The following is a 24,586-nucleotide window of genomic DNA, read 5'->3' as shown; positions in this document are numbered from 1 at the left end:
AAAAAAAAAAAAAAAAAAAAAAAAAAGTATACAGAGTCAACTAATTAACCCTTCTCCCCAGAACTATTCTACCATGTTCCTTGGCTTTCTCTAGCAAGTTTCAGCAGTCTGAGAACCTTCCAGGGATGAGCACAGCAATAGTGATCACATGCTCTCATCCCTAACCCCACAAGGACAGGTAACACCCTGCTCCCACTCTGCACAATTTCTACTGATTGTGCCTTACCAAGAACACAGCTTGGCAAAAGACTCTGGAGGCCATCTTTGTCAACTTCATTCTGCACTAGAGGAAAATAATGTAAATCTTTTAATTGGAAAGAAAAAAAGTAAAAACTAGGTATGTTGGTCAGTTCTCCATATCTGTGACAAAATACTTGATAAAAACAAATTAAAGGAAGAAAGCCCTATTTTGGCTCATAGTCTGTGGTTTGGGGCCATGGTTAGCTGGCTCCATTACTTTTAGGCTGCTGAGGCAGAAACATCATGGTGGGAGAGCCTAACACAGCAAAGATATTCACCTCATGGCAACCAGGAAGCAAACAGGGAATAACAGCCAAAGAGGAGGGACTGAGGACAAGAGGTAGACCTCAAATTCTTTGCCTTATGACCCACTCCCTTCAGCTAGCTGCGCCCCCCACCAAATCTTCAACATCTCTCAATAATGCCATCAAATTATAAACCCATTGATAGACTAATGAAAAAGTTAGAGCCCTCATGATCCAATCAGTTCCAAAAGTCTCTATCTCTGAACACAGGTGCCTCTGAGGGGACATTTTATACCCAAACCATAGCACAAGGCAAGATCTGATTAAATCCTAGAGTCATTTCGGAAGGGAACAGTGATAAAAAGCATAGCTCTCTTATCTGAACAGTGTATGCTGAGAATGAAGGCTGTGCTTTAACCAGAAGTTAAATCATTTGTTTCTTTCTCAAAGACCCCTTGGAGTTCTTGAGAGGCAACTCCTGGTTCTTTTTCTACATTTTATTTCCTAGGTTTTGATGATACGGTCCCCTCTAATAATCTCCTTTTCTTTGCTGAGCCAAATCATACCTCCTGCAGGTCAAAAGAACTAGAACATGCCCAAGAACAGAAGAAGCTATCAAGACGTGCAGAAATTGGACAAGTTAGACAACATTAAAGGTCTCTGGAAGCTACAGCTTCCAAGGACCATTCTCCACATGGTGGGGGAAATCAAAGCTAGGTGAAGATCTGGGCCACGTTTCAAATGCTCCTGGGCTTGTGAAGGAGGTTGGAGGAAAAATTCTGGAACTGAACCTAGAGAATGACAAGCCACCCACATCCCAGAGGTGAGAGGGAACAGGTGTGGACCCACAGCAGAGCCTGGGGCAGGCGAGGCAATTATCTCCCAAAGTGATCCTTGTCAGAAAACCTCATTTTAATCATATTTTATACTTTTTTGAAGTGACTACATCTGTTAATTTTATTTTTAACATGTCTAAAAGAGTAATTTGAGTTCCCTTCTGGTTCTACTAAGGAAGAACCATGCCCTGGTAATGGTTCTCCGGCTCTTGCCCATGGTCTCTCTTTGATCCCTGGGCTTGCCCTCTGGCTTCCCATCTCACACTCATAAAGTCTTGTCTCCTTTAGCATGAAATAAGGTCCCTTTTGAAAAAAGGAAGTTGGGACATAGACATGTGTGTTGCACAAGATCCCACCACAAATTAGTAGCACAGCAGGGATTAGAATCCAATTCGCCGAACTCTAGTCCAGTACTCTCCCCAACTGACCACAATACTTCTGTTATTGGAGAAACATCTGCCCTAAAGCACCAAGACCAAGAAGCAAAAACAGTTTATCTGCATGTCTTTTTAAGCAAAACAACACAGCCAGAATATTTGGCAGAAAGTAACTAAATATTTCCTCTGTGATCTCTGCCAGAAGGGAAGACTGTGGGAGAGGGGTGGGCATAGCACACAGGGAAATGGAAGAGAAGGCTGCTGCACAAGCCAGCAGATGACAAAAAGGAAAAAGACAATCTAGAACTGAGGACAAACTGCAGCAAAGAAGTCAGAGTTTTTAAAAGGTAGCTAGGATTTAAAATTAGGATTCTAGACCTGAATGTGAAAGTGAAAACATAGGGAGAATGTTTTGAAGAAAAGTTAGGAGGGCTATCATCATAACCTTTGGGTAGACAAGCAATTGTTAAGGAGAAGACAAAAAGAAAGCTAACTAAGTGAAAAAATGATTTGAAAGATACAGAATTAAAACCTCTGGGCAGCATGGAAGTAAGGATAGGACACAGATCCTATTTGGAACAATATAAGTAGGAAACAAAGATTACTGTTAGCACCAAGGTCTGAACTGAAACCCAGCTTAGAAATGAAGCCCAAAGGCCAAAGCTTAGCTTTGCAGTAAGGAAGAACAGAGCAAGAAAGAGAATGCATACTCTTTTGACCAAACTGAAGCTGGAAGAAAGCTTATGACATGATAAAGTAGACAGGAATCTGCATGTGTCTGAGATGGGAGCCTAGGAAATCAAGGAGAGAATGAACAGGCTATGGGCAGAAAACCATTACCATAGAGAATAACAGTGAAACTAGAGGGGAACTCAAGGGATCCAAGCAAGGAGCTTCCAAAAGAAGAAAAAGCACCAAGATCAACCAGCCTGGAGGAAGATCAGGGCAACTGAAGAAATCACTATACGTTTTTAAAAAGCTGTACTGTACATGAATTATCCAAGAAAGAACCTCTCCAAAAAATGTTGTGAAGAGAGTAGAAAAGTTATTATCAACAAGTAAAATTCACTTTAACTTTCTAGAGACCTTAAAGAACAAAGAGGCCTAGCCCCAGGTGGTGGCACATGCATGCAATCCCAGCACTTGGGGAAGCTGAGGCAGGATGATCACAAGTTTGAGTACACCTTGAGCAATTTACCATCAAAATTTTAAAATATTTTTTTAAGGTGCTGGGGATACAGTTCAGTGCAAAGGCCTTGGGTTCAATCCCCAATACGATGGCAGGGCAGGGGGGTTCCTCAGAACAAACAGAATACTTCATTTGTGTCAGAAGCCGATATGAAAATTGTGTGTCAGAAGCTAATAAAAGAACAAAGAGGTCTGAGACAGGTCTTCTATCAATGCTCCTAAGAGCTAAGGATGTCCCCCAGCCCCTGCTGTGAGTCACAGGCCTAGGAAACACATAATGAATTCAGCTCCAGAGAGGTAGCAGTAAACAAGCTCTAGGGGAACAGGCTGACCCTGGGTGACTCCACTGATGGTCACCCTCCCCAGGGTGCCACATGCCATAACTACAGACTGAGGGAAAGAAAAGTAAAGAACTTGGGAGGTCTTTTCTCTGAAGATTTATATTCTACATGAAAGCAAGGACACATATTCCAAACAGCTAGGGTCATGCAAAGGCACCATCTCAACAAGCAGTCCTGACTCTGGCTGGGAAGATTATTCCTTTTCCTGGGGTAGAGTGCTGACAACTACAGCAGCAACAGGCAAATGAAAAAGAGTCTTAACAGTCACAGCACCCAACCAACAGGGATTCTTAGGAAGCAGGATGAACTGCTCCTGATTGAAGGGATCCACTCACAGGGCAAAGTCTAAATGACAAGGGGTTAAATCAAAGGAAGTTTTGAAGTTTTTTGTTTTGTTTTTGGTTTTTTTGGTTGTTGTTGTTTTTTTTTTAAAGGCACCTCTTGCCCAGCTGGAAAAATTGGGAAAGTGGACAAAAGGAAGAAGTGACCTAAATGGGAGCAGGGAAATCCCCAACCAAAGGCCTGGTTTCTAATCAAGGGCAGAGGGACCAAACAAATGTAAATAGGCCAGGGAAACTAATGTGCCCTTCTGCAGAGAGGCCAAAATGCACACTTCCCCCAGAGCACTGCATGGAAACGCAGAAGGTAGGTGTTCCCTTGGACAAAAGAGGTGGGCTGGGAGAGTTGGGGAATCCCCAACATGCTCTTGGGCTCTCTTTCTGTTCCCAAACACTCACAGTTTTCACCAAAACTCCAGGGCACTGAGTCCAAGTGGAAGGTACAGCTAGGATTTTTTCTGCCTGGAGGAAAACATCCTCTAGTTTGTAAAACATCCTTACAAGATAGACTCAGAAGAAAGCAACTAGGCAGAACAGGACCACCCCTACATCTGAGCATCTAGGCCAGAGTCCTACAGTCTCCCTACACCCCTCCTTAGCCCCAATGCAATAAACAGCTGCCCAGAGAAAACAATGGGCCTTTGTCCCTGACTTCTGTAGATTACCTTGGAGAACCAAACAGGATAATTCCTTTACAAGAGCAATTCTCCTAAATATGGTCCAGACCATGCTGAAAAGTTTTTAGCATTTATAGCATCCCTCTGAAATAAATTCCTACTTGTTCCACAACAAGCAGTAAAGGTTCTCATCCCCAACTCATGTACGAAACAAGGGACACTGGTCCCTGCAGCCCCTTCCTGGAACCTGCACCACTTAGAAGCCAGGACTGCTGCTCTTGCTTTCTTCCTGGCTGAACACAGAACTGAAAGCCTAAAAACTGTTCTTATTCCTTTCCTTACCATTCACAGAATAATACCATTCATTGTTGAAATTCTTCATTAATATACCTGTCAAGACAGACTCGGACAGTAACTGATCAAAAATAAACCAGAAAATATGGCTGGACAGTCAAGCTTCTCCTGCAGTACCAAATAAAGAACTCCCCAAAATGGAGAAATTTATGCTGCAATTTTACTCAATCCAAAATATTTTTAATTCTATAATAGATGAATATAAGGCTCTTAGCTGTCTTTGATGATTGTAAAAATGATAATAGGTTTGGGGCTATTATTTGTTTTAGTCCTTTTCTATAAGGAAAATTAAAAAGCTTGGAATCTAATGTTGGTCCCAAATTAAGAAACAAACAAAATGATGTTTTCTGAAATCCCATATCCCTGAAGTCGCTACACCTGTTTTCCTTGCCTGGGATAACTAGTAGCAGGTGACTTCAGGGTGCACTTCTTCTAAATCACCACCAAGACCTAGATGTGTGGCACAAAATTCCCCTGCGATGAAACACAGACAATCTGAAGAACTCCTGGTATTTCCCCGCTTTATTCTTCTCCTTAGCCAGCGTTCTTCCTGTCCCTGATGGCTCCAGATAAAGGGCACTACTTTTCAGAACAGTTACCTGGACACAGTACCTAATTCGATGCAGAGTATCCTTTTCTGTGATTTTAGTACAAGGGAGCATCACAAAGCAGTGGGAAAAGTTGTAGAATCCAATAAATCAGTCAATATCAGATCTTGGTCAAGTTATTGGATCTCTTAGTGGCATGATTTCCTCCTGTCTGAGACTATTTATGAGAGTTATGAAAGTTAAGTATCAAGTCTTCAGCAGTACATACAAGGTCCCCTATGCTGACTCAGTTCTTTCTTGACAGAATAAAAAAGGGAGAGAGAAAGAAAGAGAGACAGACAAGGGCCGGGGATTTAGCTCAGCGGTTCCATGGCCTGCCTTGCAAGCGCGGGGACCCGAGTTCAATCCCCGGTACCAAAAAAGAAAAGAAAAAGAAAGAGAGACAGACAGACAGAGCTGCTGGAAATAATGATACCAAATACAACATTTTCCCACAAGAAACTGAAGTGGTGTAAGCATTCCTTACCTTGCCTTGCTAGTCATATTCCCATGGTTGCTCTCAATTCCCTTCTTGATTCTCATAAGAAAGAGCCAGGGCATCTATTTCATGGCATGAATTTCTCCCTCTCAAGAGCCTGGAAGAATGAATTATTAGGTGGCTCAGGGTTCTCTAAGGGCAAGGCTTTCAGTGTCATCCTGGAAAATATGAAAATGTGGAAAAAGCGCTCATCCGACCGCCTCGTGTTTCTGTGTGGTACAGAGTCAGCCCCTTGATGATTTCTTTCTGTACTCTGTTCAATCCACTCTACACAAACACTACATCAGGTCTCCATCACTGTGCTGAACAAATGTTCCAAACGGGCAAAACAAAGTGTCACTGATCTTTTTCAGGACTCTATTCAGTCTTACTTCACAGTACCTGCTCCATGAAAGCAAGGGAATTCATAGTACCTGACAGGCTAAAAGAGGAATTATGTCACTACCTCTTCTGGAATGCAGAAAACTTATATGGCAGGATGCTTTACAATAAGGATAATTTTCTAAGTGCATATGTTAAGTCTGATTTAATTTTTAGAACCTGTAAAAGTCTCTCACGCAACAAATTCACAAATCAGGACAAAAATCCTTTACTGGTCCAAGGCTCCTAACTTCAATTCCAAACTATAGTAAAAAATGACAAATTGAGGGCCCAACTACACGCAGGGCCAATGAAGAGCATTTTCCTATGGGACTAATTTCAGTCACTGTATCTGTAAAGGAATAAACTCCCACAGGGACTCATTTTCCTCTCTTAGCTGAAAGTAAATAAGAATCTCTACATTTGTAAGAATGTCTAGATGATTATTAATATGGAAAACAGCCACTGAGAAGGAAGTACCATTAATGGATTGCTGTCACTTTCTCACGCTCAGTTCTTGGCAAGAGCTCCCTCCACAGACTTCCAAGGCCTCCCCTTTCCAGGCCATGAAAAGACACTGCCAGGCTGGCTGGAAACTACCATCCTACTCATGCCTTTCGCGCCATTTCCCCCAAAGTTTCTGTGTCCTTCTTTATAGTGCCAGACCTTTCACAGGTGCTGTGCCCTCTTTCAGGAATTCCTTCCCACCTCTGTTTTGCTTTAGTCAGCTCCAACCTCTCAAGACTCAGCTTCCTAAGCTTGTCTGGTGGCTTTGCCTGATCCTGGGACCTCCCTTTGTAACTGTTCCTTAACATCCTTTGCTTTCCTCTGATCAAGCGCTGGTATACTCCACTGTAGATATTTAGCATATAAAAATTTTTATGGGCTGGGGATTTAGCTCAGTGGTTCTGCCGCCTGCCTCTCAAGCACAAGGTCCCAAGTTTGATCCCCGGTATCAAAAAAAAAAAAAAAATTTAGGACACATACTACCCTCCACATACATAAGTTAATGTTTAAATTTCTGCACCATAAACAGCAGGAGAGTTTTCATTTTTGGCGTATTATAAATGTTGGCATTTTGGACAAGGGATGTCTCCCCATCAACGCACATGCTTAGCATGCACAAGGCTCTGGGTTCTCCAGCAGGAAAGGAAATAGAAAATAAAGGAATTGGAAAAGCAAAGAACATTAGCATTTTATAAATATTTACATTTAACTACTTTATACCCTCAAATGATCAAATTGAATCTAAATGCCAGTGATTTAAAATTTATCATCATTCATTTAAAAACATAAATTTAATACCACTCCCTTTTTTCCTTGAAATTTTAATTCCTCCTTACTTCTTCCTCCAGAATTTTATCCTAATATTTATGCTTCAAAATCTATTGTTCAACCTATGAAAATTCTTTGCAATGTATCTATACATATGAATAAATATGCCTACATTTTTTTAATTTTCCACAACTATAAGCTCTAAATGTTAAAAAAGTATGATTCCTCTTCAGGACTACATTTTCATTCTTTTAGTATCATCATGCAATTGATAAAAATTATTATAGTATACAAAATGAACACAAATTCCATTCCTATACACTAATAATAAATCCAGTCAGAGTAAAATCAGGAAAATAATTCTATTCATAATAGCTTAAAGAAATTAAATATCTAGAAATCAACCTAGTCAAGGTGGCAAAAGACCTCTATGAAAATTACAGAACTCTGAAGAAGAAATTAAAGAGGACATTAAAAAATAGAAAAGATATCCCTGTTCTTGAATCAGAAGAATGGCAGAGTTACTAACAGCAATCTATAGATTTAATGCAATTCTGATTAAAATACCAACAACATTTTTCTGAGAACTAAAAAAAAAACTCCTAAAACTCATGAAATCAGAAAAGGCCCAGAATAGCCTAAGCAATCCTGAGCAAAAAGAGCAAGACTGAAGGCATCACAAAACTAGATATGAAGTTATACTACAATGCTATAGTAACAAAAACAAACAGGATACGATGCAAAAACAGACACATAGACCAATAAAACAGAACAGACACCCTGTAGCAGCCATCTGACTTTTAAAAAGAGGCCAAAAACATCCATGATGTGATCAAAAAAATATGGTAAGTGTTACACCTTTTAAAAATCTTATTACAGTGGAAGATGCACGGCCATCAACCCCCTACTCCACAAGCTGAACACACTTGTGCCATTGTTCTTGCGCTTTCTGAAGCAGCCCTGGAAGCCCTCTTTCACAACTGGCTTTACTTGCACTGCCAAGGCTGCTTTAATGCCTACATCACTTCAAAACATTTACCTTTCATGGCCATTTTGGCTTTATGGAGGGGCCAGAAGTCACGAGGTGCCACATCTGGTGAATACTCTGGATGAGGACACCAAATGTTTTTATAAACTTGCCTCTCGGTTGGATGGCATTCAGTTGCTACATTCATCATTTTTTTAACCACACCTTATAAAGCCATTTATGGAAGAGGACTTCCAGAACTGTTTCAGATAGTGGCAAGAACAATGAGATGATCTTGCTCACACCTAGGGGCGGTGTTTTAGGGGGTTAACACATGACAGGGCTGTCATTCGTGTGTCTTGAACCACCAGTGGTATTATCCATGACTGCCCCATCAGGACTTTTGTTAATTTTATTATTAAAAAGACTGATAAAAGTGATTAGATCAACTCGTACCACCAGTGGTACAAGCCGCTCAATGGTACAAGTCATACACATATCAATGGTGGTTCAAGCCAGCAGGAACTTGTTCGTGATAATATGTCTTCTACTATAAAAATATTTTTAAAGTTAAACATTCACAAGCTGGTAAAGACAGCCTCTAACAAATGGTGCCGGTGAACTAGAGATCCACTTGCAGAAAAATGAAACTAGATCCCTACTAGCTTTCAACCTATACTAAAATCAAGTCAAAATGTAACAAAGACCCAGATATAAAAACAGAAACTTTGAAACTACTGGAAGATAACGTAAAGGAAACACTTAAAGTCATAGGCAAAGGCAAAGACTTCCTGAATAGAACTCCATCAACAAAGGAAATAATATCAAGAATCAACAAATAGGATTCTATCCAATTAAGTATCTCCTACACAGCAAAGGAGACAATGAATACAGTGAAGAGAAAATTGACAAAAGGGTAGAAAACTTTTGCTATTCTTTTGGTAGAGGAGTCATAGCTAGAATATAGTTTAAAAACTCAAAAAAATTACCCCCTCAAACAAATGACTCAATTTTTCAAAATGGCAAAATGAACTGAATAGACACTTCTCAAAAGACAATGTACAAATGCCCAGTAAGTACATGAGAAAAATATCCAACATCTTTAGCCACTAAGGAAATGAATCAAAACTACTTTGAGATTCCATCTTACCTCAATCAGAATGGTGACAGAATATAAAAAACAACAAATGCTAGTGAGGGTGGGGGTGGGAGAATCCTTCTACATTGTTGGTGAGACTATGTGAGAGTAAAACCACTACAGAAATCAGTATAGAGATTTCTCAAAAGACCGAAAGTACCAATGCTATTTGACTCAACTATATCTATCCTAAGCATACTTTTGAAAGAAATTAAAGACATTGTACTATAATGACATATACACGCTCACATTTATAGCAGCTCAATTCACAATAGCTTAGCTCTGTAAACAGCTTAGATGTCCATCAGCAGATGAACGGATAAGGAAAATGCAGTATTATTCCACCACCAAAAAGAATGAAATCAGGTTATTTGCAGGAAAATGGATGGAACTTGAGACCATCATGCTAAACAAAGTAAGTCAAATTCAGAAAGTTAAATATCAGTTTTCTCATATAAGAAATCTAAAATACAAATAAATCAATGAATAAAATAAAGGAGAGCTGATAAGAAACTAGAAGGCAGACTCTTGGATATAGGGAAGGGATTAGGAAGAGGGGTGAGGGAGGAAAGGGATTGAAAATAATGAAGTTTGCAAGTGCAAAGTCCTGAGTTTGATCCCCGATACAAAAAAAACCCCAAAAAAGAAAATAATGAAGATATGTTATATGTACACACCAATTCCCTAAAATAAACATCATTATTCAGAATATAAACATGCACTAAAAAAGAAAATAACTACACTATAAGTTGAGACTATCAAACATTACAAGCGAAATCTTATTAGAAATGCATTTTTTATTTTTATAGTTGCGAGTTTCAAGAAACTTTGTTCACATAAATGATAGATGGAAATGAAATAAATTTTGCTATAGCTATATCAATCTTTGCCCTTATTCAGTTATATGCCAAAATCATATAGTGATCTATCAATGAAATCTATTTTTAAACACATACCAATTGACAATTCTCAAAATTTTGTTAAAAGTAAGAATTGCAAACCTACGTGGCCAGCTTTGACTTCTACTTAACCCTTCTGCACAGCCCATGCACCTCATTCCTCACTGCATGTGATGGCTTCTAGGCTCCAGAACAAGACAGTGTGTCCATATGGCAACAAAGACAAGGAAGTTTCAGGAGACATGAGGACGATGAGGGTGCTGCTTGGATTACTATGAATATTTATGGAAATGCAACCTGGAAGACTAGGACTAGAAAAGGTCAAGGTGGGAATTTCCAAACTGAGATGGCAAACAGGAAGGACCCAGAAGCAGATCAAACACAGTGTGAGGAAATTTAGTAGTCAAGAGGCTGGTGGCACTGGTGAGGTAGGGAGACAGATCTTTCCACAAGGTGCTGGCTGAGAGGACCTTGCTCAGTCCTTGGAAGAAGGCAAACAGGGCAATATCATTCAAGCCAAAGCAACACCAGACTCATGGGACTAGTAACCACCAAGGCTCACTGAGAACACAACTGGAAGAGACACGCCTACAAAAGGAACAAATGAAAGCTGGGCGTGGTGGCACACACCTTTAATCCCAGCACTCAGGAGGCTGAGACAGGAGGATCGCTGTGAGTTCTAGACCAGCCTGAGCTACATAGTGAGTTCCAGGACAGTCTCAACTACACAGTGAGACCCTGTCTCAAAACAAACAAACAAACAAACAAAAGGAACAAATAAAGCCGGTCTTAGAAAACATTTTCCCACCTTCCTACTTCAGGATATTCGTCCTAGGTAAAGTCATTTTCCCTTCTCATTAAGTCTAATCCTGCCAACCCTCCAAAGATTGACCACCAAGGTCTAAGACTATGCACTTAGTTCTCCAAGGAGCCTCCTCAAACCCTTCTTCTCATAGTTCTTCTACACTGAAACCCTTGCCATTCTATTTTTACCACATGCATGCCGCACAGCTTCTGATTTGTCCACGAACCCACTTATGTTTTAGTATTAATTTGTAGCTCTTTGTTGTATGTGATCACTGATTAAAATCACATCACAAAATTAAAAATGTCTCCATTCCTTACTCCTTTCTAGTGAGCCGGAAGTGAGATTTTGATATATTAAAAAGGACTTCCCACAAAGCTCTAAATACAATATAAACAAAATAGTCTGAAACTATGAAAGGAAGTTCAAATAATAAAATCAGAAGACTGAATAAATAGCAGAAAAGTATAAGCAGTTGAAGGGGAATAAACAATTTAACACCTTCACAATGGAGCTGCAATTCCTGTCTCACTGCCAGGCAGCTTGATGCAGGTACTTGGTACACACATGACCGTCCCATGCATTTTTTAAAAATTTAATTTATTGGTACATTTTAGGTAGACAGTACAGTTACATTCATTACTGGGATGTCCCACGCATTTTGTACCACTGTCACCACCAGTGGTACAAGTTGTGTGATGGGACAGTCACACATATATCACTAGACATACAAGTCAGCGGGAACATGGTAAGTAGAAAAGAAGAGCAAAGTGAATACCTGTGATAGAATGCCTTCCTCAGAGTAAACACTCAATATTTGTTTTCCAGTTTATAGAATTGCTGATATTGACTCTCAAAGAGAAGAAACACACTATCACAATTAAAAAGAGATAGCAGAAACATTAGATCCAGATTAAAATCAATGAGTTGAGTGTAATAAAAATAGGAGTGATGGTATAGAAAAAGTTATGAAATAAATAAATACTTTTTTTGAGACAGGGTCTCGCCAAGTATTCCAGGCTGGCTTTGGACTCATTATGTAGACCAAGCTGCCCTTGAACTCATGGTGAGCCTCCTGCCTCAATGTCCCTAGTGCTGGGATTACAGGTGTGTGCTATCACACCTGGCTCAGAAATATATTTTTATTCCTGTTTTTTTTTTAGCAACATTATTTTTAAATGAAAGAAAACAGATTAAAAAGTCCACAAGATGACAACCATGAAAAGGAATGCAGCTCAGAGAACCATTTTCAAACAATAGAAACCTGACAATAAATGACCTAAAATCTATAATTAAAAGTTTAATAGGAGCAAACTGTCAAGAAATGATAAGAGAAAATGGCAGAGTGGTAAGCAACAACAACTCAGCCTGTTCGAGATCTGAAATTCAGATGCTGAAAAATAACAACCGGGGAAGTAAAAACAGAGAGAAACAGATCCCCAGGAACCAGGAAGGATCTGACAGGAAAATTAAAACCTGCGAAGAAGTTGAAGAGACAGAACACAACAGAGAAGGAACAGTGTGCACTTTCTCCCCGGCTCCCAGCTTGTGGCTTATGGGAATAGGAGACTGAATCCACAGGGGCAAAGTGAAAGCTAGGGAATCCCAAAAGGCTTGAAGAAATATAGGGGTGCAATTGAATGGTGGGTGCTGTGAGCTGCAGGGAAGGAGAGAATTCTGCTCCCACGTGAGTCCTTCAACAGCCAACAGCTAGTGAGTGACTCCAGCACAAGCATCCGCCATATCTCCTAGCAGAAGTGCTTAGGTGGATGCCATTCCAGGAAGGGCTGACGTTTTGAACCCAGGACTCAGAGCAGCCACAGGGTGGTTTCAACTCAGAGCTCCCAGTGTTATGTTCCCACAGCGACTGGGTGAAAGACAGTCACTGTAGACAGCTGTGGTCAAGGACCTGAAGTCAAGCTGAAAAGAAACCCCCTGAGGGGTTTAAACTAGGACACAGGCCCTATCTCCACAAATAAGAGGCCAGGCTCAGCCTAAATTGTTCTGGAACTAAAAGTTGTAGAAATGGCACCCTTGCCCTGATCCTACTGCCTGCTGGTGACCACATCCAGCACAGATCTGGGGTCTGACTGCTTTCTTCTTCTACCAGTGTGAACATGAATTCATCTTGACTTGGACAATGCCCCAAAATTATAGATCCCAGAAGAAATCACACATTTAAAATCACATAGAAATTTCTTTTTTTTTCTTTTTTTGGTTTGACTTTTGTTTTTTGTTGTTGTTATTTTGGTTTTCTTGTTTGTTTTTGTTTTTGTTTTTTGTAAATGTGCGTTGTTTTTAGTTTTCTTTTGGGGGGGTTGTTTTTTGTTGTTGTGGTGGGGTTTTTTTTTTTTTTTTTTTGGTTTGGTTTGTTTTTTTTCTTTTGTTTTCTTATTTTTCTTTCCTTTTCCCCTTTCTTCTTCACCAGTTCAATGGGACTCAGGGAATTTTCCTTTGTCCTTGCTTTTTACCTCTTTTTTACAAACTCTTCCTGCCTTTAATTTTTCACCCTTTGTTTTTTTTCTCCCTATTTTTCACTACATAATTTCTTATTTCTCTCTCATTTACTTATGTCTTCTATTTCTCATCAGTTTTCTCTTAACTTTACCTAATCTATAAACATCTTTTTCCTCCCTTTGGGTCCTTTGTACAATTTCTCCCTCTTTCTTTTCTATCGTATACTCTAAGGTTTCAAATTTTTCCTCTTGCATTCCCCCGCTCCCAAACTCTGTATCTTTAATGTATAACTATAAAGCTTTGGTAATATTTTGATAGTTAATTCTGTAAAACTGCTGTTGAATTCTTTTTCTAACATTAGCAGAGATACAGCTCTTTCATCTAGTACATATTAGCTTTAAGTCAATACCTGGGTTGTCTTAATGTTCACACTGTAATTGCAGATTTCTTCTCTAGAGTTAAAGGTAGTACATCATTTGTTCTTATGGTATATTAATATCTAATTTGTCTTGGATGATACTACTATAATTCACTTGAAATTATCAGGGTCACATTATTGTCACTATTTCTCTATACACCAACACTCAGATTACCTTTGTGGCATCAGCAATACTAGAGTATATTCCCAGAGAACTTTGCTGTTGGTCTAATTATACTACATCCACCCCTCCCAAATTAACCAAGGTATTCAGATCTTAGCGCTAAGGCCAAGGACTATAGTTAGCCATATCCAAAGTACATCACTGAAAAGCAGCTAAAGAGATCTTTATACTAGCAACGAAGTCTTCACACTATAAGCATCCACAATTCTCAGTTCAAAAGAAGACAGAATGCTTCTCCGAATCCCTAACTGCTCTAAAGCAATCCAGGGGAAGAGCAAGGGGCAGAATAGTATAAGCCACATACCTGAATTACTTGAAAGGAAAACAGAGAAGGTTAGAAAACAGATCAAAGCGGTACTCAGCTAAGTCAGAAATTTATGACCAAGCCAGAAATATAAAAAACTCTGAAGGATGTCCTAGAAAGGGCGAAGGGAGCCAACACTGCCAGTAAGTCAAAAAGAATGACTACATCTGGCAGGATGAGCAGCTAAGCAAAAGGAAAAAAAAAAAAAGGAAATCAGCAACTGGAAACAATGCAATGACAGAAATAAGTAATATCTCTTAATGTGAGTGGTCTCAATTCCCTAATTAAAGAACACAATTTGGCAGAATGAATCAAGAAACAACTAAACAATACACATCACACAAAAAACATTTAATTCATAAACTCACAGATTAAAAATCAAAGGATAGAAAACAATATTCCATGCAACAGAAACCCAGAAAAAAACAGGAATAACTACCCTTTTCAGAAAAAGTAAATTTCAAACCAAGACTGATCAGAAGAGACCAAGAATAATCCTACATATTGATTTAGGGAACAATTCAACAGGAAGAAATAACAATTAAAAACAAACATACACCAAACACTGGCACACCCAACTTCATAAAACAAACATTGATGGACATGAAAAATCAGATAAACCTCAATACAACTGTAACGGGGTATGTCTCAATGCCTCCTGTTACAAATGGATGGATCAACCAGACAAAAAGCCAGCACAGAAATATCACAGTTGAATCAAAGCTTCAAACAAATGTACTAATATGTATCTACACTGTGTTCTATCCAACAACAACAGAATACACATTCTTCTCAGCAGCACATGAGACTTTCTTCAAGACAGACTACATACTAGCTCATAAAGCATGCTTAAGTAAATCTAACCAATTGAAATTATCCCATGCACATTATCAGCACTAAAACTAGAAATCAATGGCAAAAGAAACGACAGAAACTGGGGAAATACATGGAAATTAAGCACTATCTTCTTGAATAATCATCAGGTAACAGATGAAATTTAAAAAGAAATTAAAGAGTTCCTACAATCAAATGATAATACCAGTACAACATACCAGAATGTATGGGACACAATAAAAAGTCATGCCAAGAGGCAATTTATAGCAAAGAATTCCAACATCAGAAATATAGCACAATCTCAAATAACCTAATAGTGTGCCTCAAAGTCCTAGAAAAACAAGAACAATCTAAATCCAAAGCTAATACCAAGAAGGAAATAATAAAGATCAGAAATTAATGAAATTGTGACTAAAAATGCAATACAGAGAATCAATTAATTGAACAGTTGGCTTTTTTTTTTTCATACCAGGGATCGAATTCAGGACCTTTCACTTGTGAGGTAGGAAGCAGCACCACTGAGCTAAATCTCCAGCTTAACAGTTGGCATTTTGAAAGAATAAATAGAAAAATCTTTACCCAATCTTACCAAAATAAGGAAAGAAAAGACCCAAATCTATACAATAAGAAATGAAAAAAGGGAAACCACAACAGATTCCACTGAAATCCAGAAGATCATCAGTAACTACTTTGACAACCTATACTCTAACAGAATGGAAAATTCAGAAGAAATGGACAGATTCCTAGATATATATGAACTATCAAAGATCAACCAAGAAGATATAAAAATTCTGAATAATCAGTATCAGTCAATGAAATTGAAGAAGTAATTCTTTTCTTAAAAGCTATCAACTAAGAAAAGCCCTGGTTCTGATTATTTCACTGCCAAGCTCTACTAGAACTTTAGGGAAGATCTAATGCCAGTATACCTCAAGCTCTTTAATAAAAATAAAAGAGAAGCAGTACTCCCAAAGTTATTCCTGGAAGCTACCATTACCCTGATTCCAAAATTAAATGAGCAAGAGAACTATATGGACTCTTAATTTATGAACTCAATTCGTATGTGAGGGCTAGTTGTAACTCACTTTGGCTGTAAGTTAAGACTTTTTCCCATACTAAATAATGAAATCCAGGTGTGGTGGTGCATGCCTGTAATATAGCATTTGAGAGGCTGAGGCAGGAGGATCACCGTGAGTTTGAGGCCAAACTCACAAAAAACAAAAAAAGAAATAATGGAAATACCCATAATGCATTCTACCCAAGGCACTCCTTAACTAACCTTTTCATAATAAAAAAGGGTGGTATAATGTGCATAATTTACCAGACACACCAATAATTTTCCTAGTGTATTCACCAAAAAATTATAAAATGTGCCTATTTTATCAGAAACAAAAATTCATACTGTACTCAGCACTCAAGTTGACATCTTTAGCTTGCAGGAAGGGAGGATGAAATGGAAGGTGGTTATTGTTTAGAAGGAGAGTCCCTTTCCTTAAGAACATCAGGAATCTGGCTCTCTAGTGTCCCTTCTCTCCTTGGGAGTGTCTGTAGCCCACTAGGACCTGCTTCTGATTCATTAGGTCTCAACCTTTTCAGAAACAACTGGTCTAAAGTTGTCTGCGTCTGTCTTTTCTTTAGTACTGTCCTGTAGTATGACATGATAGTCATTAAGCAAGTGAATGCAATGACTGGCTTTTTCTCTGTCTGGGTGGGTCTTCTCTACAAATGTTTGTAGATCTGTACACTTTTCAGAATTTCCTTTATTTCAGAAGAACCTTGCTGCACTGATTGTTGATACTCCCCCTCCTCTCCCGAAAGCTCCTCAGCTGCCATTCTCTGTTACTCAACCAGAAGTTGCTCAAATTCCTCTGTAGACAATTTCTGAGTGTTGTTCCACCAGTTCTTCAACTGCAAGCCTATGAACTCTGCTATAGTGACAATGTCTTCAATTACAGGGTCAATTGAAGGCTTAAATCCTCTACTCAGCCTTCAAAGTCTCTCCTGTATAATTTTATACCATAGTTTCTTCCAAGCAGATCTCAGTGTCCTTAGAGAGACACTGCCCAGGAATTCTCAATTAACCATACACAGGAAAGGATGTTGTAATGTTCCTTCCAGAACTCTTTAATGGTTAAATCTGTACCTGAGACCATCTGGAAGTACTTCAGGAACAGTTCCTTGGTGGATAGCTTCTTAAAGTTAGCTATTACCTGCTGGTCCACAGGCTGCAGTAGAGGAGATGTATTTGGGAGGAACTCGACTGAGAGCCATGGGAATTCTTCAGCTAATTCTTCTTCCTAATCTCATGGGTGAACAGGAGCATTGTCCATGATGAGGAGAGCCTTGAGAGGTAACTCTCTGTCCTCCAGATATTTCTTAACAGTAGGATAGAAAGCTTCCTGATCCACTCAAGAAAACATACTCACTACCCAGGCTTTTGCATTAAATCTCCACAGAATCTTTAGCCTATTCTTCATGGCTTTACATTTTCTGAACACTCCAGCGGTCTCAGAGTGATAAATCAAGAGAGGCTTTATCTTGATGTCACACTCACACTGGCACACAGCAATAAAGCTAGCCTATCTTTCAAAGGCTTGTGGCCTGACATTTTCTTCTCTTCCTGAGTATGTATGTTCTCCTGGACATTTTCTTCTAGAAAAGGCCAGTTTCATCAGTTGAAAACTTGATGATAATAAAAGTCATTTCTCTGTGTCATTATTTTGAAATGGTGTATGTAATTTTGAGCAGCCCTTTTATCAGCACTGGCTGCTTTACCATGCCTAGTTATGCTATGAACCCTGGTTACTGCTTTAAAACTGTCAAACTGGCACAAAATGTTTCCCCATTATCACTCATTGATGGATTATCCTTAACAAGATCTGCATTTATAGCCCTAGCTTTTTCACAAATTATACACTCAGGCTATAACCTGCTGTCTGCCTTTCATTTATCCATACTAATAATAGCCTTTCTATCTAATCTAATGCTGTTGATCTACTAATTTGACCTACTAATTTGAGTAACATCTTTAGCAATACTAGTTTTCTTATCCAAATCTTTTCTCTGTAAGATTGTCAAGGTAGTAGATTTTAACATGTTGTACATATTAGCAAGATCAGTCACACAAACACCATTCTCATATTTCTCTATAATTTCCTTCTTTTTGATTGTGATTCCTTCCCTTCTTTCTTTAGCTTATTTTCTAGCTTTTGGGGCCATTTTGATAGCAGTAATTGTAGCAATATAAAGCACTGACCAAAGTCATGCACATTTGGTCTCAAGCTGATGCTTACATAGGCCTACATACTTATTTACATATGATTTTCTGGCATCAAGAGTCTTTGTTTACAATCATTCAGGTGGTAATTCAAGACTTGTTGTAAGTTAAAAACTAAAATTCTACCTGTAACTCAAGTTGTTCATATATGAGGCTGGCCATAACTCAAGGGTCCACTGTACAAGCCAATCTCATTCATGAATATAGATGCAAAACTCAATAAGATACTAGCAAGTAGAACACAGAAAATTATCAAAAAGATCATAAATCATGACCAAGTAGAATTTATTCCAGGGATGTAGGGATGGTTCAACATATGTAAAACAATAAATGCAGTATATCACATAAACAGAAGCAAGGACAAAAATCATTTGATCATCTCAATAGATGTAGAAAAAGTATTTGATAAAATCCAACATCCATTCATGGCAAAAAAAAAATTAAGAAAATAGGTATAGAAAGTCATTATCTCAATCTGATAAAAGTCATTTATGCCAAATCAATGGCCCACATCATATTAAATGAAGAAAAGCTGAAAGCTTTCACTCTAAAATAAGGAACAAGACAAGGATGTCCATTATCACCACTTCTATTCAGTATGTTCTCAAAACACTAGGAAGAGCAATTTGACAAGAGAAAGAAATAAAAAGCAATGTGGATAGGAAAGGAAGAAGCTTATCATCATTTGCAGATGACACTCTATATAGAAGAACCCTAAAACACAGAGTCCTAGAATTAATAACTAAATTCAGTAGCATAGCAAGATACAAAGTCAACATCAAAAATCAATAGTATTGCAGTACACCAATAATAAACTCACTCAAAATGATATTAGGGAAATAATACCTTTCACAATAGCATCAAGAAAAATGAAATATTTAGGAATTAACCTAACCAAGAAAGTAAGAGACCTCTATAACAAAAAAACTACAGTACTCTGAAAAAAGAAAATCAAAGAGGATGTCAAAAAATGGAAGGATATCCCCTGTTCCTGGATAGGCAGAACCAATATAGTCCAAATGGCTATATTTCCAAAACCACTGTAGAGATTTAATACAAACCCAATCAAAATACCAATAGCATTCCTCAGAGAACTTCAGAAAGCAATCCTAAAACTCATATGGAACCAGAAGAGACTTATAATAGCAAAAGCAATTCTGGGCAACAAAGGCAAGGCAGGGGGCATCAAAATCCCAAACTTCAAGTTATACTATAAAGCTATAGTAGCCAGGCATGGTGGCATGTGCCTATAAACCCCACACTTGAGAGGCTGTAGCAGGAGGATTGCCATCAGTGTGAGGCCAGCCCCCACTACATAGTGAGTTCAAGACCAACCTGAACTACATAGTGATATCCTGTCTCAAAAAACAAAAACAAAACTTTAGTAATAAAAATAGCATGGTACTGGGGGTGGGGGAACAGACCTGTGGATCAATGGAACAAAATAAAGGATTCAGAAACAACTTCAAGTACACTCAGCTACCTTATCTTTAACAAAGATTCCTTTGCTGAAGGAATAATAAACTCTCTAACAAATGGAGCTAGGAAAACTAATTGTCCACATGTTGAAGACTGAACCTAGACCTGTATCTCTTACTGTGCACGAAACTATAATCAAAATGTATCAAAGATTTAAATATTAAAACAGAAATACTTTAACCTGATGGAAGATAAAATAGGTAAAACTCTTGAAGACACAGGCACAGGCAAGGACTTTCTGAACAGAACGCCTCTTGCAATAATCAACAAATAAGATTACATCAAATTAAAAAGCTTCTGCACAGCAAAGGAAACAATCAACCATGTGAAGAGACAACCTACAGAAAGGAAAAATAATTTGTAAGCTACTCCTCAAAGGACTAATATCTAGATAAAGAACTCAAAAAAATTAGACCCCCTCCAAATTTAAAGACCTAATCCAAAAATGAGCAACTGAAATGAATAGACACTTCTCAGATGAAGTACAAATGGCCAATACATACATGACAAAATGCTCAACATCACTGACCATTCAAGAAATACAAATTAAAATACGGAGACTTCATGTCCAGAAAGAATAGTTAACATCAAGAAATCAATCGATAACAAATGCGGGAGAAGCTGAAATAATTAAAGGCATTGTGTCACAGTGATGTATGTATAGCCATGTTTATACTAGCACAATTTATAATAGCTAAATCTTGGAAACTATAGATTAAAACAATCTGGTATTTATGCATATTGGAGTACTATCCTGCCATAAAGAAGGACAAACTTTGGTCATTTCTAGGAAAATGGATGAATGCATGTTGAGACCATAATGTTAAATTAAGTAAATCAGACACACAGGCTTGAATATGGCACAGTTTCTCTTATATGAGAAGCCCAATATATATTTTTAAGTAAAAATAAAAGACAGACAACAGGAAAAAAAAGAGAGAGAGAGAGAGAATGTTATTGTAATTCCATATGGGCAATGTATCTAAGTGTACCTTGATTTAGTATAACTTACATATTTTTTATGGTCTTGGGCCCATTAGCATGGCTGTTAATCCTATTGTCTACAATTATGTTATATTGTCTATATTCATAATTGAAAAGAATACAGTGATGGCTCAGTTCACAAACTTAATTCCTTCTGTGACTCTGGTCCCAAGTCAAATTGGTCATGAACCAAATCAAATTTTCCCATAAGGTTCAATGTCATCTAATGTGGAGTTCTCAAACAGAAGCAGAATTTTGCAGAATGCTTCTGTTCATGAACCGAAGTGTTCACAAGCAGAAGCGTTCATAAACCAAGGTACCACTGTATTTCAGTCAACAGTCAGTGAGAATGATGATATAGGTTTTTTTTCTATACTAACTATAGATCCTTTAAATTTCATGGGCCCAACTGTTACATCACTGCAAATATTCATTAAACATCTACAACAAGAGAGTCTCTGCCAGGCACTGGGGACACAAAGGAGAAAATATTATTCCCAGATACACAAAACAAGATGGCACCAGTAATGTGATAGCTCAATGGGACAGGAGACTGGCAACACGACTAAATGCAGGGTACACGTGGAAACATGGCTATAAGTAATGTTAGCATTTTCAAAACAGTAGGGAAAGAATGGATTCTTTAACCACTAACAGAAGGATAACTCCTTGGAAAAAAAATAAGTTAGAGTAGTTAAGGTGATGGGCTCTAGACTGTAACTACCTGAACCTGAATCCTTTCTTTAGTCAACTTTCAACACGTTAGTTTACAGTGATACCAGCAGGATTGTTGAAACTATTAAATATGTCCATATACAGAAAGCATTTAGATTAGCACCTGTCACAAGTATGCATCAAAAATATTAGCTATTATTATTTTTTTTTACTTCACACTGGAATAAATTCTAACCTGAGGGAAGGTTTAAATGCTTTTTGTTTTTTGTTTTTTGTTTTTTTTTTAGGTTTAAATGTTTTAAAATGACACACAATAAATTTTGCCTCCCTCGGGTTTTTTTCATCACTGGCTATTAATTTTATCCATTTTTTAGAAAATAATTTTTGCTTTTCTTGATATTTCCATTATACAATTTTCTTTCCACTGCAAAAACTGACACCATAAAAGAGAAGAACATATATAATAGATACTTACTGTTGGTGAAAGAAAACATTTTTTTAAGAAAACCATGGCAAAGAAACGGTTAAGACTGATGAATTTCATCAAAGAAATTAATCAAAATATTTAATAAAGTTAAAAGACAAATGACTGGAAAAATCAATGTAGTGTATATGATACCAACTAGTATGCTTAGCATTAAAATAATTGGTAAAATAAAATGAAATATAAAAGCACATGAACACATATCTGATAAAGGGTTCATATTCAAAATACTTAAGAAACTCAAACAACTTGACAGTCAGAAAATAATAACCTGATTTAAAAAGGGATAAAGGACCTCTTAGAAGACATACGAATGGATGACAGATAATAGTTATTATCAAAAAGACCAAAGATAAGTGTTGGCAAGGAGATAGATGGTAAATAAGGAATGCTGTACCATTCACTGTTGGTGGGAATGTAAATTATATAGCCATTATGGAGACGATATGGAGGTTTCTCAAAAACTTAAAAACAGAACTAACATATTTCCCACTTCTGGGAATATATCTAAAGAATAAATAATAAGGGCCGGGGATTTAGCTCAGTGGCACCACAGCTGCCTTGCAAGTGCAAGGTCCTGAGTTCAATCCCCTGTACAAAAAGCATAAAAATTCAGTAGCTTAAAGGGCTACCAGCACTCCATGTTCACTGCAGCATTATTCACAATAGCAAAGATAGGGACTCAGTCTAAGTGCCCACCAACAGATGAACACAGAAAAATAAACAGTGCAATGCTATTCTTCCTTTACAAAGAAATGCTGTCATTTCCTATAACATAGATGAAACTGGAAGGCTATATATTGACAAAAGCCAGACAAAGAACGAAAAGTACCTCATGATCTCAGTTATATGGAGAATGTACAACACAGTAAAATAAAATGGTAGTTTCTAAACATGAAAGTTGGGGGATTTGGGGAGATGTTGGTCAAGAGATTCAGAATTTCAGTTAGGAGGGATAAATTCAACAGATCTTTATACATCATCGTGACTATGGTTAATAACAATAAATCATATACAGCAATACCTTGGTTGTCAAACTCAATTCATTCCAAATTCAAATTCAAACACCAAAAGGTTTGAGAACTGAACATATTTTCCCATAAGATAATGTAAAACCAAATAATTGGTTCTGAGGCCCGAAAATTACACTTATAAATTCATTTTTCCAGGAATTTAAAAAATTTCACAATGATTTCTTTCTTTAACTCTATCATAGTTCTCAGAATTTTCCTCTTAGCCTTTCTGCTGCTATCACTATATTTGGAGCCATGATTATGATATTTTATGCAAATAAAGTACAAAAAAAAAGGCAAAATGACAAATGTTCTAACACACTAACCCAAGCACTGTGTGTTGTCTGGGAGCAGCACTTAGACTGAAGCATTGCCCCTTTGTGTTCGCAGCAAGAGGTGACATGTGACACACACCCCACCCATACAGGTTTTTTCAAGTTGAATTTTCAGTTGGACTATTAAGCAAAGTTACAAACAAAGAGTAGATTTTTTCAAACTTTGCTATTTGAGAATAGTGCAAAGTTCAAGCTTGGACCCATCTGACAACCCAGGAGGTATCACTGTGCTTGAAAGTTGCTAAAAGCATAATTTTAAATGTTCTCACCACAGAATTATCATAAGTATGGCCAGGTACAGGGGCTCCACACCTGTATCTCCAGCTACTTGGGAGGCTGAAGCAGGAGGATGGAAACTTGAAGCCCAGTCTGAGCAACTCAGCAAGACCCGTTTCAACATAATTTTTTTGGCGTGGGGGGGGTGGTCCTGGGGGTTGAACTCAGGACCTTGCTCTTGTGAGGCAGGCATGATACCACTGAGCTAACTCCCTGACTCTTCAACATAAAAATGTTTAAAGAGCTGAGGATGGAGCTAAGTAGTAGAGACTTGCTTACCATGCAGAAGGCCATGGATTCAATTCCCAGTGCAGCATAAAAAAATCTTAGTCTATGAGGTAATGCATATGTTAGCTTGTTCAGCATTCCATGATGTGTATGATATCAAACCATCACACTGTACACCATAAATATATGCAATTTTTATTTCTCAATTAAAAAATAAATATATGAACACGCTAATCTCAAAACTGTAGAATTACCGTAGAAGTTAACTGGTATTAAACAGGAGAAAATATTCACTCTCAGTAGTCATCAAAGAAATGCAAATTAAAACAGCAACATAGTACCATTTTTTTCTTATCAGATTTGCAAAAATTTATTATTTTCAGTTTGGCAAAGACAGCTAAAAATGGGCACTCTCACTCACCCCGGCAAAGCAGACATGGATGAAAGACTTCTGGAGGACAATTTGGCTAAGCACATCAAGAACAATAAATGTGTTCATCTCTTTACCATTTTACTCCTAGAAATACATGCCCACAAAATGACTGGGAGACTACATTAAAATATAGGCATAA

At 37.9% G+C, this 24,586-nt stretch overlaps 1 protein-coding gene across 7 annotated transcripts in view; it reads right to left on the bottom strand.

Annotated features, from left to right (window-relative positions):
- Positions 1-24,586, bottom strand: part of Dennd2b (DENN domain containing 2B) — a 189,573-nt gene that overhangs the window by 116,156 nt on the left and 48,831 nt on the right. Inside the window, exon 1 of one of the 7 annotated variants that reach the window (XM_010615322.2) lies at positions 5,611-5,682. The exons of the other annotated variants lie outside the window; for them this stretch is intronic. The gene's annotated coding sequence lies outside the window, so the exon portion shown is untranslated. Of the gene's footprint in view, positions 1-5,610; positions 5,683-24,586 lie in introns of those variants that run through there. 7 annotated transcript variants of the gene reach the window in all.

The sequence above is a fragment of the Fukomys damarensis genome, unplaced genomic scaffold (assembly GCF_012274545.1).
Source record: "Fukomys damarensis isolate Sample0158 unplaced genomic scaffold, DMR_v1.0_HiC HiC_scaffold_16, whole genome shotgun sequence".
In the NCBI taxonomy this organism is placed as follows: Eukaryota; Metazoa; Chordata; class Mammalia; order Rodentia; family Bathyergidae; genus Fukomys; species Fukomys damarensis.
The sequence above is the reverse complement of the archived record's forward strand: the minus strand, read 5'-3'. Positions and strand labels throughout refer to the sequence as shown.